This window comes from Panthera leo, chromosome C2 (genome assembly GCF_018350215.1).
Source record: "Panthera leo isolate Ple1 chromosome C2, P.leo_Ple1_pat1.1, whole genome shotgun sequence".
NCBI classification, from domain to species: Eukaryota; Metazoa; Chordata; class Mammalia; order Carnivora; family Felidae; genus Panthera; species Panthera leo.
Genome location: NC_056687.1, coordinates 42,045,655 through 42,062,186, shown reverse-complemented (window position 1 = coordinate 42,062,186; position 16,532 = coordinate 42,045,655). Strand labels below are relative to the sequence as shown.

Here is a 16,532-nt window from a genome sequence, read left to right as displayed (position 1 = left end):
TCATAGATGATTTATATATTAACTTGATACATTAAGCCTTCTGCCTTTCTGTTGCAGAAAGGCAAGTTAGAAATCTCTAACTTGATTTGTCACCATTTTAACGTGTATAAACTCCATGCACATGCCACAATAATCAGATGACCTATTCTCGAACACGGTAAGACGACCTGACAAGAGATATCACAGCTGAACACACAAATTTAGTCTTGTTCTTTAAATAACCAAAGGGTGTGACAGACCTGGGGAATTCATTTAGGGCTTTCTTATGTGATAGAGATGTAATGTACTCTAAATCTATTCTTAATTCTCCCTTATGCAGCCTCACAGCAAGATTTCGCACATGCAAATGAGAGTTTGTTAAAAAGACGCCTGAAAAAAAAATCTGTTAATTTAAGTGGCATTGAGATGCGAGAGCCAATTTTGCATCTTAATGTCAAGTTAACCAACAAATTACTGTAAACTTATGCCAAATTTTCTTTTGCATTAAGATATGTGATCTAAATGGTTAAAACATATCCAATTAAACTTTTGGGACCTCACCAAAATAAAAAGCTTTTGCACAGTAAAAGGAAGCATCAAAACAAAAAGGCAACCTGGGGCAAATGGGTGACTTAGTCTTTTAAGCACGGGCTCTTGATTGTGGCTCACGTCATGCTCTCTTGGTTTGTGGGGTGAAACCCCACTTTGGGTTCTGTGCTGACAGCACACAGAGACTGCTTGGGATTCTCTCCCTCTCTCTCTCTCTGCCCTTTCTCCACTCACATGTGCTCTCTCTCTCTCTTTCAAAATAAATAAATAAATAAACAAATATTTAAGATGATGTTCTCAAAAAAAGGCAACTTACTAAATGGGAGAAGATATTTGCAAATGTTTTACCTGACAAGGGGTTAATATCCAAAATGTATAAAGAATTTATACAATTCAATACCAAAGACACAAATAATTAGATTAAAAAATGGGCAGAGGACATGAATAGACATTTTTCCAAAGAAAACATGCAAATGATCAATAGAAGCATGAAAAAAATGTCAACATCACTGATCATCAGGGGAATGCAAATCAAAACCACAATGAGACATCACCTTATATATGTCAGAATAGCTAAAATAAACTTAAAGAAAAAAAATAAATAACAAGTGTTGACAAGATGTGAAGAAAAATGAACCTCCTTGCACTGTTGGTGGGAATGCAAATTGGTGCCCTACAGTGGAAAATAGTAGGGCGTTTCCCTAAAAAATTTAAAATAGAATTACCCTATGATTCTGTAATTCCACTACTGGATGTTTACCCGCCCAAAATGGAAACACTAATTTAAAAAGATACATACACTCCTATATTTATTGGAGTATTATTTACAATAGCTAAATATGGAAGCAATGCAACTGTCCATCCATAGATGCATAGATGAATGGATAAGAGGAAGTGATATATATATATATATATATATATATATATATATATATATATATATACCACATGTATATATACCACATATATATATATACCACACATATATACCACATATATATATATACCACTTCCTCTTATCCTATATATATATATACATACCAACACACACACATACACACAATGGAATATTACTCAACCATAAAAAGGAGTGGAATCCTGCCATTTGCAATAACATGGATGGATCTAGAGGGTATAATACTAAGTCAAATAAGTCAGTCATAGAAAAGCAAATACTATGTGATTCACTCATATGTGGAATTGAAGAAACAAAGCAAATGAGCAAACAAAGGGGAAAAAAAGACAAACAAAAAACACCCAGACTCTTAACTTTAGAGAACAAACTGATGGTTGCCATAGAAGAGGTAGGAGAGGGGCACTTAGGTGGCTCAGTCAGTTAGGCGTCCAGCTTCAGCTCAGGTCATCATCTCACGGTCCGTGAGTTCAAGCCCTGCATTGGACTCTGTGCTGACAGCTCAGAGCCCGGAGCCTGCTTCGGATTTTGTTGTCTCCCTCTCTCTCCGCCCCTCCCCCACTCACGCTGTCTCTGTCAAAAATAAATAAATGCTAAAAAAAATTTAAAAAAGAAGAGATAGGAGAGGGGATGGGTAAAAGAAATAAAGAGGATTAAGAGTACATTTATCATGAAAAACACTGAGTAATGTGTAGAATTGTTGAATCACTACATTGTACACTTAAAACTAATAAAACACTGTAATTGACACTGCAATTAAAAAACACATACAGTACTGAAAACAGTGCCTAGTACATAGTAAATGTTCAATAAATGTTATTATCATTGTCATCATAAGTGGAGAGAGGAAAAAGACCACAAATTTATATTTTAGATTTGCCCAGTGAAGAAAAGCTACATGGCATCTGGAATGGTTTGAAGAGTATCAACATTAACTATTAAATGGGGGTATTAATCAGTTGCAACTAGGAAAATAAAAGATAGCCAAGTGTACAAACCCCAAATTATTTAGATGAAGACACAGAATCTGATCATTGCATATTTTACACTTAATAAAATGTTAATGCTTAATTCATTTTAAAATTAACCATTTGGTTGCAATAACAAATTTATAGATAATGAGGAACTTTTACCAAATCTCATTAAAAATTTTTCCTTTGTGCTTTGTGACAGACTAGTCGATATAGTGTCCAGAACTATTTCATTTCTTTTTTCTCTTCTTATTGTATACAAATACCTCTTTATTTTAGGGAACCCATTTCCTGCTGCTTCAATGAATTGCCTCTTAATACCCTCTCTGAATTAGATACATTAATAAGGAATTAATAAGGAATGGCAAATGGCCGGTCAGGATATCCTATTTTCCCTGGCAAAGTCATTGATTCATCATTGAGCATATCAATTCCACTTTCTCTAAAATGCATGCATGGTGAGATTTCCTCCTCCTTTATAGTAGGTTGCAATGATCACTTGCTATTTCTGCCGAGGAGAGGCTGGTTGGGGTATGTCTTTTTGAGATGATTAGTAGACAGTGTCTTAAACAATAGAAAGATACATTATTCTACTCAAACAGTGAAAATGACTGATGACTGTGTTTTTTAAGTGCAGTAGGGTGAGGATTTTAGATACACTGTGAAACATGGATCTAAGGAGCATGTGTTCCTTGATATGTTAGATCTAAGCTGTACTGCTAGGCTTACCCTTCTATTCTAGTCACTGCTTTGTGGAACTTAATGCCCCTCACAATATCCTTTTCCTGGTCCAAGTACATCCCAAATTAGAATTCTAGTCTTTTTTTTTTTAACGTTTATTTATTATTGATAGAGAGACACAGAGCATGAACAGGGGAGGGGCCGAGAGATGGAGAGACACAGAATCTGAAGCAGGCTCCAGGCTCTGAGCTATCAGCACAGAGCCCAACGCAGGGCTCAAACTCACAAACCACGAGATCATGACCTGAGCTGAAGTCGGACCCTTAACCGACTGAGCCACCCAGGCGCCCCTAGAATTCTAGTCTTAAGCTAAGGAACTTTTCATTTTGTTTTGTTTTCCTTTTTAAGTTCCTACTCTATCTCTGATAAAAAAAAAAAAAGTTGCTGATTCCAAATTTTATCTCATGGAAATTCTTACATGACATGTTGGAATATTTTAGGGTGTGTGTGGACATGTGTGTAGGTGTAGATATTTGGAAGGTGAATACCTTTGGAAATCTTTGAAAAATGAAGTAACAGGACCTAATCTGTCTGAGGTCAGTAAGTCTGGATGGAGCAAGAAAATGGGATAGAAATTGTACACATTGAAGGGCTAGTGACAAGAAGACTACTTAGGAAAGGACAAAAGTTAATGACATTTTGAAGCATAGAGATGAAATGTTTAAAATGCTTAGTAGGAATGAACCCAGATTTGTGGATGTTGTAATGGTGAGTTTTTATTTTTTACATTGATGAATAAATTATGATTATTATAGCAGAAAAACTGGTGACTTTGGTCTCATAATTCACATAGCTAGTTGTATGTATTTTTCTAGTTTCTCATATTTTGACAATTTAAACATATAAATATATCTTGAAGTTGAAGCACTTGGGTTTTGAGATGAGGAACTAATAAAGTTTGGTTGCTGACTCTAGGTCAAGAGTGAGAGAGAGAGACAAGTATTAAAGCTCTCCTTGAAATTTCTAGTGGAACTCGTCTAGAAGTCAGTGGAATGGTACAGAAATTAATAGACTGAAAGAACAGATTTATAGAGCTTCTAATTTTAATAACCTCTAGTGTATGTTAGCTTTCTAAATCTTAGTTTCTTGTTTAAAATGAATGTGATGAGGGACACTTGGGTGGCTCAGTTGGGCATCTGACTTTGGCTCAGGTCATGATCTCACAGCTTGTGAGTTCAAAGCCTCCATTGGGCTCTGTGGTGATAGCTCAGAGCTTGGAACCTGCTTCAAATTCTGTGTCTCCCTCTCTCTCTGCCCCCTCACCACTTGTGCTCTGTTTCTCTCCCTCTCTCTCTCAAAAATAAATAAACATTAAAAAGCATTTTAAAAATAAATGTGATGAGCCAGAACTCTATAAATCATTTCAAGTCCTACTGTTCTGTGTTTCTGTGTGATTGCTAAATAAACAGCTCAATCTGCTATTTTCCTGGACTGTATATTTTTGCTGCATTGCTTACATTTCTTACAGTTTTTTTTCCTTATCGGGGTATAATGGACAGAGAAATTGCATACATTTAAAGTGTACAATGTAATGATTCGATACACATATACTTTGTGAAATAATTGCCACAACCAGGTTAATTAACATACACATCACCTCACATAGTTATCTATTTTGTGTGTGTGCGGTGAGAATGCTTAAGGTCAACTTTTTTAGCAAATTTCAAGTACACAATTCAGTGTTATTAACTACAGTCATCATGCTGTTCATCAGATCCCCAGAACTTATTCATCTTATAACCGAAAGCTTGCACCATTTGAAGAGAGTCTCCTACTTACTCCACCCACCAGCTCCTGGTGATCACCATTCTACTGTGAACCACAATGAGATATTGTCTCAACCCGTTAGGATGGCACTTACCAAAAAGAGAAGAAGTAACAAGTGTTGGTGGTGATGTGGAGAAAAGGGACCCCTTGTGTACTGTTGGTGGAAATGTAATTTGGTGCAACCGCTATGGGAAACAGTATGGAGGCTCCTCAAAAAAATAAAAATAGAACTACCATATGATTCTGCATTCCCACTTTGGGGTATATATCTGTAGGACACAAAATCAGTATTGTAAAAAGATATCGACACCTGTAGGTTCATTGCAGCTTTCTTTACAAATAGCCAAGATACAGATGAAATATAAATGTCTGTCAATGGGTGAATGGAACAAGAATATGGGATGGTATTCCACCACGAGAAAGAAAGAAATCCTGCCGTTTGTGGCAACATGGATGAAACACAGGACATTATGTTAAGTGAAGTAAGCCAAAGAGAGAAAGACAAATACCACATGATACAACTCACAAGTGGAATATTTTAAAAAATTATATTTATAAGTACTTTGGAGAATGACAAATAACACAGGACGCTGGGCTTATTTGCATACTTGGGGGGAGATCCTTGGGATTCTACAAAGCCTTCATAATTAAAAAAAGGAATATTTTTCTCTTATTTTTCCAGGACTTTCACAACTGGATCTTCCAACTTTCACATCAGACAAGCCAGTCAAACACCAGACCATGAATAATTTCTTTATGATTTTTGTAAGTTTTGCTTCATCATACCCCTTATCCTGGCTGATCTGCAATCAGTACATTTTCCCTTTATATAATTTGTTGCTACACTGGTTGGAGTGATGTATTAGTATTACTATTACATTTTTTAATTTTGAAAAATTTATGAGAAACATGGAAAATTACAAATGCTAAAATGGTATTATTGACTTTCTAGAAATAGTCATTGTGAACATTATGTCATAGTTGTCTCATCTTCCTCCTTCTTATTTTTTCAAGGAAATACACATGAGGTCTTTCATATTTCTTATGTGAATGCTATTCTTACTTTCACTTTCTAGCAGTAACCACTCTAATATATTTAGACATGGAGAAACTATATGTTTAAATGTAATCGCACAAGCCACGCAGGTAATGATGAGTGACAATGCGAGTTTCTAGGCACAGGTCTCTAGATTCTTGATATACTGTTCCATCTACAAGACCAGTGATCTAATTATTGGCTGAATTAAAATCATTCATATTTTGAGTCATGAATTCATATCGTTGAAATCACGTCAATGGAGATCACGATTATATGATTTTAAAATTAAAACCTTATGGCAATTTTGGTTTTAGTTCAGCTTTAGCAAGTGGCAAGGGACTTATCTTAACAACCAAAACAATCCAGATAACTTACAGAATCTAGTTTTATAAACCCTCAGAGATCTGAGTACACACAGAAACACATAAAGAACTAAACTCCAAAAATATACTTAACGGGAGAAAATTACACAATTACTTTTACCTCTGGTAGAATGGCAAGAGGAAGAGGCATCTGCTGTAGAAAAAAAAAATGGAAATATTAGAGTGAAGACATTATCAGAAATGAAAAATTCACTAAAGAGTCTTAGCAGGAGCATGGAAATAGCAGAAAAGGAGAAGTGAACTTAAAGACAAGTTGATAGACTACATCCACACTAAAACAAAAAGAAAAATATTTGAAACAAAAGATATTTGTAACAACTCCCAATTTGTTTATAAATGGAATATCAGAAAAGGGGCAGAGGGAGAATGGGGAAGAAAGAATATTTAAAGAGATAAAGACTAAGAATTTTCCAAAATTGATGAATTATATCAACTTATACTACCAGAAATCTTAGTGATCTCTGAACAGGATAATAGGATTTTAGAAAAGACATGAGAATCATGGTTCCTTTTCTAATCTCTGCAATCATAATGGACTAAATTAGAAAAAACACAGTAGCCCAAAGTGAATTGGCTAAAAAGAAAATTGAAGTGATATCTTTGAATAAAGACAGCAGGAATTTCAAAGGCAACTAGCAATGAATGTTTTTTGCCTGAAGTGATAAAGTATTATCTAAAGAGAAAGGAAAATAAATACTGTTAAAATTTGTAGTATTTTCAGTGAACTAGTAGTCAGCATTCCAATATGAGTGAAAATGGAGCTCACCAACAAATTTTGAATAAAGACAGAAGCTACCTCAGGAGGTATGAGTTTCCTGTCACTGGAAGTGATAGAGGGTTGACTAATGACCAACTGGAACGGAACTCAAGCTTCAGATGTATTGTTCAATTAAAGGATCATTGTCATCCGATTCTCATCTTAGCATTCTTTGATTACAGAAAAAGAAGACAAAGAACTTAATTAGCCAAGTATGTGACTTAACAAACAGCATCCTTTGCTTTTAACCTTTTAAGCAAATTAATAGAAAATTATTTTCTCTTTAATTGTTTACCAAATAATTTAAGATAATGTAACTAAACTGTAAAAATCATGAGGCACAATACTTCTAGCTACAGAAATATTTGTTAGACTTAAGATATCAGAAGAGATGCAGTTATGACCATTTAACTTGTTATGTAAAATCTATTTTGAAATGATTTAAATTATAAAGGGATTTATTCAGATCACTTCAAATTTTCAGAGAAATAACATACCTAGATACGATTTATCAAGTCTTTGGCCTAAATGTGTTTTATCTGTATCTTTAAATTGGCATCCTTCAGGGTGGCAGACTGATGGCACATTGATAAAACACATCATTAGGAGAAGATGGGCATCCAGCTCCAGAATTTAATTTATCATTACCAACTTTAGTGATGATTGGGCTAGTCTTCAACTAATTTCAGTGGCCGAGAAAATGCTATACATTAACTGAATCTGTCTTAGATTGCCAGACATTTGCTGTGTGAGTTGCTGTGACAATGGTTATAGTAAGGAATGTGGGATTAACCCAAAGGATGTGGACCTCTCAGGGTCCACCCAATCCCACCCAACCCACACAGTTGCTTCACGATAAAGAATGTTTAGAGATTGTTGGAGGAGATTATCACAATGACCATTACTGAAGAAGTACTCCAAAAAGTTTGAAATAAGAGAAAAAAAAAACACATGACTTCGTGGCCTCAACTTCAGAGGTTTTAAAAGATACTACGGGATCAGAAATTGAAATTGCCAGTTTTACAAATGGAGTTGCCAACCACCTTATAATTACTACCTTCACAAAACTTTTATTTTCTTTTTTTTTTTTTTTTTATTTTAATTTTTTTTTTTTTATTTTTTAATATATGAAATTTACTGTCAAATTGGTTTCCATACAACACCCAGTGCTCATCCCAAAAGGTGCCCTCCTCAATACCCATCACCCACCCTGTCCTCCCTCCCACCCTGCCCTCCCTCCCATCCCCCATCAACCCTCAGTTTGTTCTCAGTTTTTTAACAGTCTCTAATGCTTTGGCTCTCTCCCACTCTAACCTCTTTTTTTTTTTTTTTTTTTTTTTCCTTCCCCTCCCCCATGGGTTTCTGTTATGTTTCTCAGGATCCACATAAGAGTGAAACCATATGGTATCTGTCTTTCTCTGTATGGCTTATTTCACTTAGCATCACACTCTCCAGTTCCATCCATGTTGCTACAAAAGGCCATATTTCATTTTTTCTCATTGCCACGTAGTATTCCATTGTGTATATAAACCACAGTTTCTTTATCCATTCATCAGTTGATGGACATTTAGGCTCTTTCCATAATTTGGCTATTGTTGAGAGTGCCGCTATAAACATTGGGGTACAGGTGCCCCTATGCATCAGTACTCCGGTATCCCTTGGATAAATTCCTAGCAGTGCTATTGCTGGGTCATAGGGTAGGTCTATTTTTAATTTTCTGAGGAACCTCCACACTGCTTTCCAGAGCGGCTGCACCAATTTGCATTCCCACCAACAGTGCAAGAGGGTTCCCGTTTCTCCACATCCTCTCCAGCATCTATAGTCTCCTGATTTCTTCATTTTGGCCACTCTGACTGGCGTGAGGTGGTATCTGAGTGTGGTTTTGATTTGTATTTCCCTGATAAGGAGCGACGTTGAACATCTTTTCATGTGCCTGTTGGCCATCCGGATGTCTTCTTTAGAGAAGTGTCTATTCATGTTTTCTGCCCATTTCTTCACTGGGTTATTTGTTTTTCGGGTGTGGAGTTTGATGAGCTCTTTATAGATTTTGGATACTAGCCCTTTGTCCGATGTGTCATTTGCAAATATCTTTTCCCATTCCGTTGGTTGCCTTTTAGTTTTGTTGGTTGTTTCCTTTGCTGTGCAGAAGCTTCTTATCTTCATAAGGTCCCAGTAATTCACTTTTGCTTTTAATTCCCTTGCCTCTGGGGACGTGCCGAGTAAGAGATTGCTACGGCTGAGGTCAGAGAGGTCTTTTCCTGCTTTCTCCTCTAAGGTTTTGATGGTTTCCCGTCTCACATTCAGGTCCTTTATCCATTTTGAGTTTATTTTTGTGAATGGTGTGAGAAAGTGGTCTAGTTTCAACCTTCTGCATGTTGCTGTCCAGTTCTCCCAGCACCATTTGTTAAAGAGACTGTCTTTTTTCCATTGGATGTTCTTTCCTGCTTTGTCAAAGATGAGTTGGCCATACGTTTGTGGGTCTAGTTCTGGGGTTTCTATTCTATTCCATTGGTCTATGTGTCTGTTTTTATGCCAATACCATGCTGTCTTGATGATGACAGCTTTGTAGTAGAGGCTAAAGTCTGGGATTGTGATGCCTCCTGCTTTGGTCTTCTTCTTCAAAATTACTTTGGCTATTCGGGGCCTTTTGTGGTTCCATATGAATTTTAGGATTGCTTGTTCTAGTTTCGAGAAGAATGCTGGTGCAATTTTGATTGGGATTGCATTGAATGTGTAGATAGCTTTGGGTAGTATTGACATTTTGACAATATTTATTCTTCCAATCCATGAGCAGGGAATGTCTTTCCATTTCTTTATATCTTCTTCAATTACCTGCATAAGCTTTCTATAGTTTTCAGCATACAGATCTTTTACATCTTTAGTTAGATTTATTCCTAGGTATTTTATGCTTCTTGGTGCAATTGTGAATGGGATCAGTTTCTTCATTTGTCTTTCTGTTGCTTCATTGTTAGTGTATAAGAATGCAACTGATTTCTGCACATTGATTTTGTATCCTGCAACTTTGCTGAATTCATGTATCAGTTCTAGCAGACTTTTGGTGGAGTCTATCGGATTTTCCATGTATAATATCATGTCATCTGCAAAAAGCGAAAGCTTGACTTCATCTTTGCCAATTTTGATGCCTTTGATTTCCTTTTGTTGTCTGATTGCTGATGCTAGAACTTCCAGCACTATATTAAACAGCAGCGGTGACAGTGGGCATCCCTGTCGTGTTCCTGATCTCAGGGAAAAAGCTCTCAGTTTTTCCCCGTTGAGGATGATGTTAGCTGTGGGCTTTTCATAAATGGCCTTTATGATCTTTAAGTATGTTCCTTCTATCCCGACTTTCTCAAGGGTTTTTATTAAGAAATGGTGCTGGTTTTTGTCAAAGGCCTTTTCTGCATCGATTGACAGGATCATATGGTTCTTCTCTTTTTTTTGGTTAATGTGATGTATCACGTTGATCGATTTGCGAATGTTGAACCAGCCCTGCATCCCAGGAATGAATCCCACTTGATCCTGGTGAATAATTCTTTTTATATGCTGTTGAATTCGATTTGCTAGTATCTTATTAAGAATTTTTGCATCCATATTCATCAGGGATATTGGCCTGTAGTTCTCTTTTTTTACTGGGTCTCTGTCTGGTTTAGGAATCAAAGTAATACTGGCTTCATAGAATGAGTCTGGAAGTTTTCCTTCCCTTTCTATTTCTTGGAATAGCTTGAGAAGGATAGGTATTATCTCTGCTTTAAATGTCTGGTAGAACTCCCCTGGGAAGCCATCTGGTCCTGGACTCTTATTTGTTGGGAGATTTTTGATAACCGATTCAATTTCTTCGCTGGTTATGGGTCTGTTCAAGCTTTCTATTTCCTCCTGATTGAGTTTTGGAAGAGTGTGGGTGTTTAGAAATTTGTCCATTTCTTCCAGGTTGTCCAATTTGCTGGCATATAATTTTTCATAGTATTCCCTGATAATTGTTTGTATCTCTGAGGGATTGGTTGTAATCATTCCATTTTCATTCATGATTTTATCTATTTGGGTCATCTCCCTTTTCTTTTTGAGAAGCCTGGCTAGAGGTTTGTCAATTTTGTTTATTTTTTCAAAAAACCAACTCTTGGTTTCGTTGATCTGCTCTACAGTTTTTTTAGATTCTATATTGTTTATTTCTGCTCTGATCTTTATGATTTCTCTTCTTCTGCTGGGTTTAGGCTGCCTTTGCTGTTCTGCTTCTATTTCCTTTAGGTGTGCTGTTAGATTTTGTATTTGGGATTTTTCTTGTTTCTTGAGATAGGCCTGGATTGCAATGTATTTTCCTCTCAGGACTGCCTTCGCTGCATCCCAAAGCGTTTGGATTGTTGTATTTTCATTTTCGTTTGTTTCCATATATGTTTTAATTTCTTCTCTAATTGCCTGGTTGACCCACTCATTCGTTAGTAGGGTGTTCTTTAACCTCCATGCTTTTGGAGGTTTTCCAGACTTTTTCCTGTGGTTGATTTCAAGCTTCATAGCATTGTGGTCTGAAAGTATGCATGGTATAATTTCAATTCTTGTAAACTTATGAAGGGCTGTTTTGTGACCCAGTATATGATCTATCTTGGAGAATGTTCCATGTGCACTCGAGAAGAAAGTATATTCTGTTGCTTTGGGATGCAGAGTTCTAAATATATCTGTCAAGTCCATCTGATCCAATGTATCATTCAGGGCCCTTCTTTCTTTATTGACTGTGTGTCTAGATGATCTATCCATTTCTGTAAGTGGGGTGTTAAAGTCCCCTGCAATGACCACATTCTTATCAATAAGGTTGCTTATGTTTATGAGTAATTGTTTTATATATCTGGGGGCTCGGGTATTTGGCGCATAGACATTTATAATAGTTATCTCTTCCTGGTGGATAGACCCTGTGATTATTATATAATGCCCTTCTTCATCTCTTGTTACAGCCTTTAATTTAAAGTCTAGTTTGTCTGATATAAGTATGGCTACTCCAGCTTTCTTTTGGCTTCCAGGAGCATGATAAATAGTTCTCCATCCCCTCACTCTCAATCTAAAGGTGTCCTCAGATCTCAAATGAGTCTCTTGTAGACAGCAAATAGATGGGTCTTGTTTTTTTATCCATTCTGATACCCTATGTCTTTTAGTTGGCGCATTTAATCCATTTACATTCAGTGTTATTATAGAAAGATATGGGTTTAGAGTCATTGTGATGTCTGTATGTTTTATGCTTGTAGTGATGTCTCTGGTACTTTGTCTCACAGGATCCCCCTTAGGATCTCTTGTAGGGCTGGTTTCGTGGTGACAAATTCCTTCAGTTTTTGTTTGTTTGGGAAGACCTTTATCTCTCCTTCTATTCTAAATGACAGACTTGCTGGATAAAGGATTCTCGGCTGCATATTTTTTCTGTTTAGCACACTGTAGATATCGTGCCAAGCCTTTCTGGCCTGCCAAGTTTCAAAGGAGAGATCAGTCACGAGTCTTATAGGTCTCCCTTTATATGTGAGGGCACGTTTATCCCTTGCTGCTTTCAGAATTTTCTCTTTATCCTTGTATTTTGCCAGTTTCACTATGATATGTCGTGCAGAAGATCGATTCAAGTTACGTCTGAAGGGAGTTCTCTGTGCCTCTTGGATTTCAATGCCTTTTTCCTTCCCCAGTTCAGGGAAGTTCTCAGCTATAATTTGTTCAAGTACCCCTTCAGCACCCTTCCCTCTCTCTTCCTCCTCTGGGATACCAATTATGCGTATATTATTTTTTTTTAGTGTATCACTTAGTTCTCTAATTTTCCCCTCATACTCCTGGATTTTTTTATCTCTCTTTCTTTCAGCTTCCTCTTTCTCCATAACTTTATCTTCTAGTTCACCTATTCTCTCCTCTGCCTCTTCAAGCCGAGCCATCGTGGATTCCATTTTGTTTTGCAATTCGTTTAAAGCGTTTTTCAACTCCTCGTGACTGTTCCTTAGTCCCTCGATCTTTGTGGCAAGAGATTCTCTGCTGTCCTGTATACTGTTTTCAAGCCCAGCGATTAATTTTATGACTATTATTCTAAATTCACTTTGTGTTATATTATTTAAATCCTTTTTGATCAGTTCATTAGCTGTTGTTATTTCCTGGAGATTCTTCTGAGGGGAATTCTTCCGTTTGGTCATTTTGGAGAGTCCCTGGAGTGGTGAGGACCTGCAGGGCACTTCCCCTGTGCTGTGGTGTATAACTGGAGTTAGTGGGCGGGGCCGCAGTCCGACCCGATGTCTGCCCCCAGCCCACTGCTGGGGCCACAGTCAGACTGGTGTGTGCCTTCTCTTCCCCTCTCCTAGGGGCGGGATTCACTGTGGGGTGGCGTGTCCCGTCTGGGCTACTTGCACACTGCCAGGCTTGTGTTGCTGGGGATCTGGCGTCTTAGCTGGGGTGGGTAGGCAAGGTGCACGGGGGCTGGAGGGGCAGGCTTAGCTCGCTTCTCCTTAGGTGATCCACTTCAGGAGGAGCCCTGTGGCAGCGGGAGGGAGTCAGATCCGCTGCCGGAGGTTTGGCTCCGCAGAAGCACAGAGTTGGGTGTTTGCGCGGAGCGAGCAAGTTCCCTGGCAGGAACTGGTTCCCTTTGGGATTTTGGCTGGGGGATGGGCGGGGGAGATGGCGCTGGCGCCTTTGTTCCCCGCCAAGCTGAGCTCTGCCGTCCGGGGGCTCAGCAGCTCTCCCTCCCTTTGTCCTCCAGCCTTCCCGCTTTCCGAGCAGAGCTGTTAACTTATGACCTCCCAGACGCTAAGTCGCGCTTGCTGTCGGAACACAGTCCGTCCGGCCCCTCCGCTTTTGCCAGCCAGACTCGGGGGCTCTGCTTGGCCGGCGAGCCGCCCCTCCGCCCCGGCTCCCTCCCGCCAGTCCGTGGAGCGCGCACCGCCTCGCCGCCCTTCCTACCCTCTTCCGTGGGCCTCTAGTCTGCGCTTGACTCCGGAGACTCCGTTCTGCTAATCCTCTGGCGGTTTTCTGGGTTCTTTAGGCAGGTGTAGGTGGAATCTAAGTGATCGGCAGGACGCGCTGTGAGCCCCGCGTCCTCCTACGCCGCCATCTTCCGGAACCCCCAAAACTTTTATTTTCAATGATAGAGGCAACTAGCAGATTTATTGAGTGTTGAAGAACAGAGATTACAAAGTCCATTGTGCCTTCAAAATGAATTGTAAAGTCACCAAAGACTCAATCCAACATTCACATACCTCGGAAAAAATAGATTCAAATATCTACTGCTGTCTATGGCCACAATGGCTGTCAAATGAGCTACTAAAGAAAAAGGAAAAACAACAACAACAACAACACAACTTGTAGCCATGTTTTTTTTACCAAGAATAATCCTCGGATAAAACTCTATTAATCCTTAAAGATAGATATCTTCTTTGGGATTTCTGTCACTGCAGACTGTGAGTTTAATCTAAAATGAATGATTTTAACTGACACATGCTTTCAGTACCATTGGCTTTTTCTACCTATCTTGAAGAAATAACTACCATCAGTTTTCACTCTATCTTCTTGAGTCTCACACAGATTGCTGCCAAATGACAAAAGAGAAATACAGGAACTCAATCATCTCTGTATTGAATATGTTTTCTGTATAAATTGGTTTTGGAGAATGAGTTATTGTACCCAATTCCAGTAATAGCACAGAAAACTTAACTTTCATTATCAAATGGCAGAAAGCCATAAATTGTGTCCTGTGATGAAAAAGTTATTAGAGGAGATTTCAATCTTTCTTTTCAATATAAATCTGTGTTAGTCTAATGATTTGAAATCTAGAAACATGCAGTTGTTTCATTTCAGAGTATTGTTTACTCTTTTCCCAATATTTTGAAAGTTACTTAAATGATTATACATATATATTTCAGGTATTATATGAAAAAAGATATGGTATAGGAAAGGCAAGGAAGCTCTAGGCTAGATTTTAGCTCTATCAGTTAGTGTCAGATAAAACTGAATCATCACTTAAATTATGTGTAAAATGTGGCACCTTAGCTTTCTCGTGTATAAAAGGGGGTAATTCCGTGTTATTCAACATGTTAATTCTACTCAATATAACTTACAGGGTTATTATAAGAACATAAGACAGAAAGTATATAAATGAGAGGATTATGAAGATAATTATGTTATTAATAGTCTTACCTTACCATTATTCTATAAATTGGTGGTATTCACTACAGTGGAGAGTATCTGTCTTTAAACTGCAATTACATGAATTGTATGAAATGCTTTTGATTTAACTAGCCTGCACCTGGGGGCAACAATGTTTCCATATTGAGTTTTCGAACTTAAAAATTTTTTCAAGTTGGTTTTAAGTATCAAAAGCAAAATTTGGAAGCCTCAGATCCCCTATTTATAGCATAAACAAAAGAATGAAGAGTATTGAATGAAGAATGTAGGCACCATACACATCATATACTTACTTCCACATTAGAAAAAAAGGCAAGAGGGGCGCCTGGGTGGCTCAGTCGGTTAAGCGTCCGACTTCGGCTCAGGTCACGATCTCGCGGTCCATGAGTTCGAGCCCCGCGTGGGGCTCTGTGCTGACAGCTCAGAGCCTGGAGCCTGCTTCCGATTCTGTGTCTCCCTCTCTCTCTGACCCACCCCTGTTCATGCTCTGTCTCTCTCTGTTTCAAAAATAGATAAAATTTAAAAAAAAATTAAAAAAAAAAGGCAAGAATGATTTCTGGGCTTAGGGGAGAGGTTTAGGGAAGATTGAGAAAGGGAAACAAAATTTAACCACTACTGTGGTGTTCTCTTCCTCGTCAATCTCTATTTCAGCTACCCTCCCAGTGGGGAGGATAGAAACTTCTAGATGTGAGAATCTGTGGATAGATGTGATATTTGTGTTTGGGACTATGAGAAGTTTTTATCGTTGTGGAATTCCTGTGCTAACATGGAATCGTTGCAATAGAAAAAAAAATGTTGGGGGCGCCTGGGTGGCTCCGTCGGTTGAACGTCCGACTTCGGCTCAGGTCACGATGTCGTGGTCCATGAGTTCGAGCCCCACGTCGGGCTCTGTGCTGACAGCTCAGAGCTTGGAGCCTGCTTTGGATCCTGTGTCTCCCTCTCTCTGTGACCCTCCCCCGTTCATGCCCTGTCTCTCTCTGTCTCAAAAATAAATAAACGTTAAAAAAAAAAATTTTAAAAAAAATGTTGGCAGTGTGTGTCTGCCTAGAAAATGTTCAGAGAGATATCCCCTGTCCCCATTCACCATTTAAATTTTAAATATAGAAAAAATCTGGAAATATATTCATGGTAGAGCCAAATAAGTGATGGAAAAAAAAGACCTGAAGATGGTTCGCTTGTCAAAGAATTGTCACTGTAAGGGATGAAGGACTTCCTAGCAGAGTCAATGGGACAAAGGCCTAGCTGGCTTCTGAAGGGACAATGTGGGAGCTGAGGAGAGAGATGAAACAATCAGATAAGACTGCTAAGT

At 38.3% G+C, this 16,532-nt stretch overlaps 1 long non-coding RNA gene across 2 annotated transcripts in view; it reads left to right on the top strand.

The window, feature by feature from the left end:
- LOC122198627 overlaps positions 1-16,532 on the top strand; it is a 136,003-nt gene that overhangs the window by 96,563 nt on the left and 22,908 nt on the right. For both annotated transcript variants that reach the window (XR_006193070.1, XR_006193069.1), the window contains exon 5: positions 5,603-5,685. This is a non-coding gene — a long non-coding RNA (uncharacterized LOC122198627). The remainder of the gene's footprint in view (positions 1-5,602; positions 5,686-16,532) is intronic.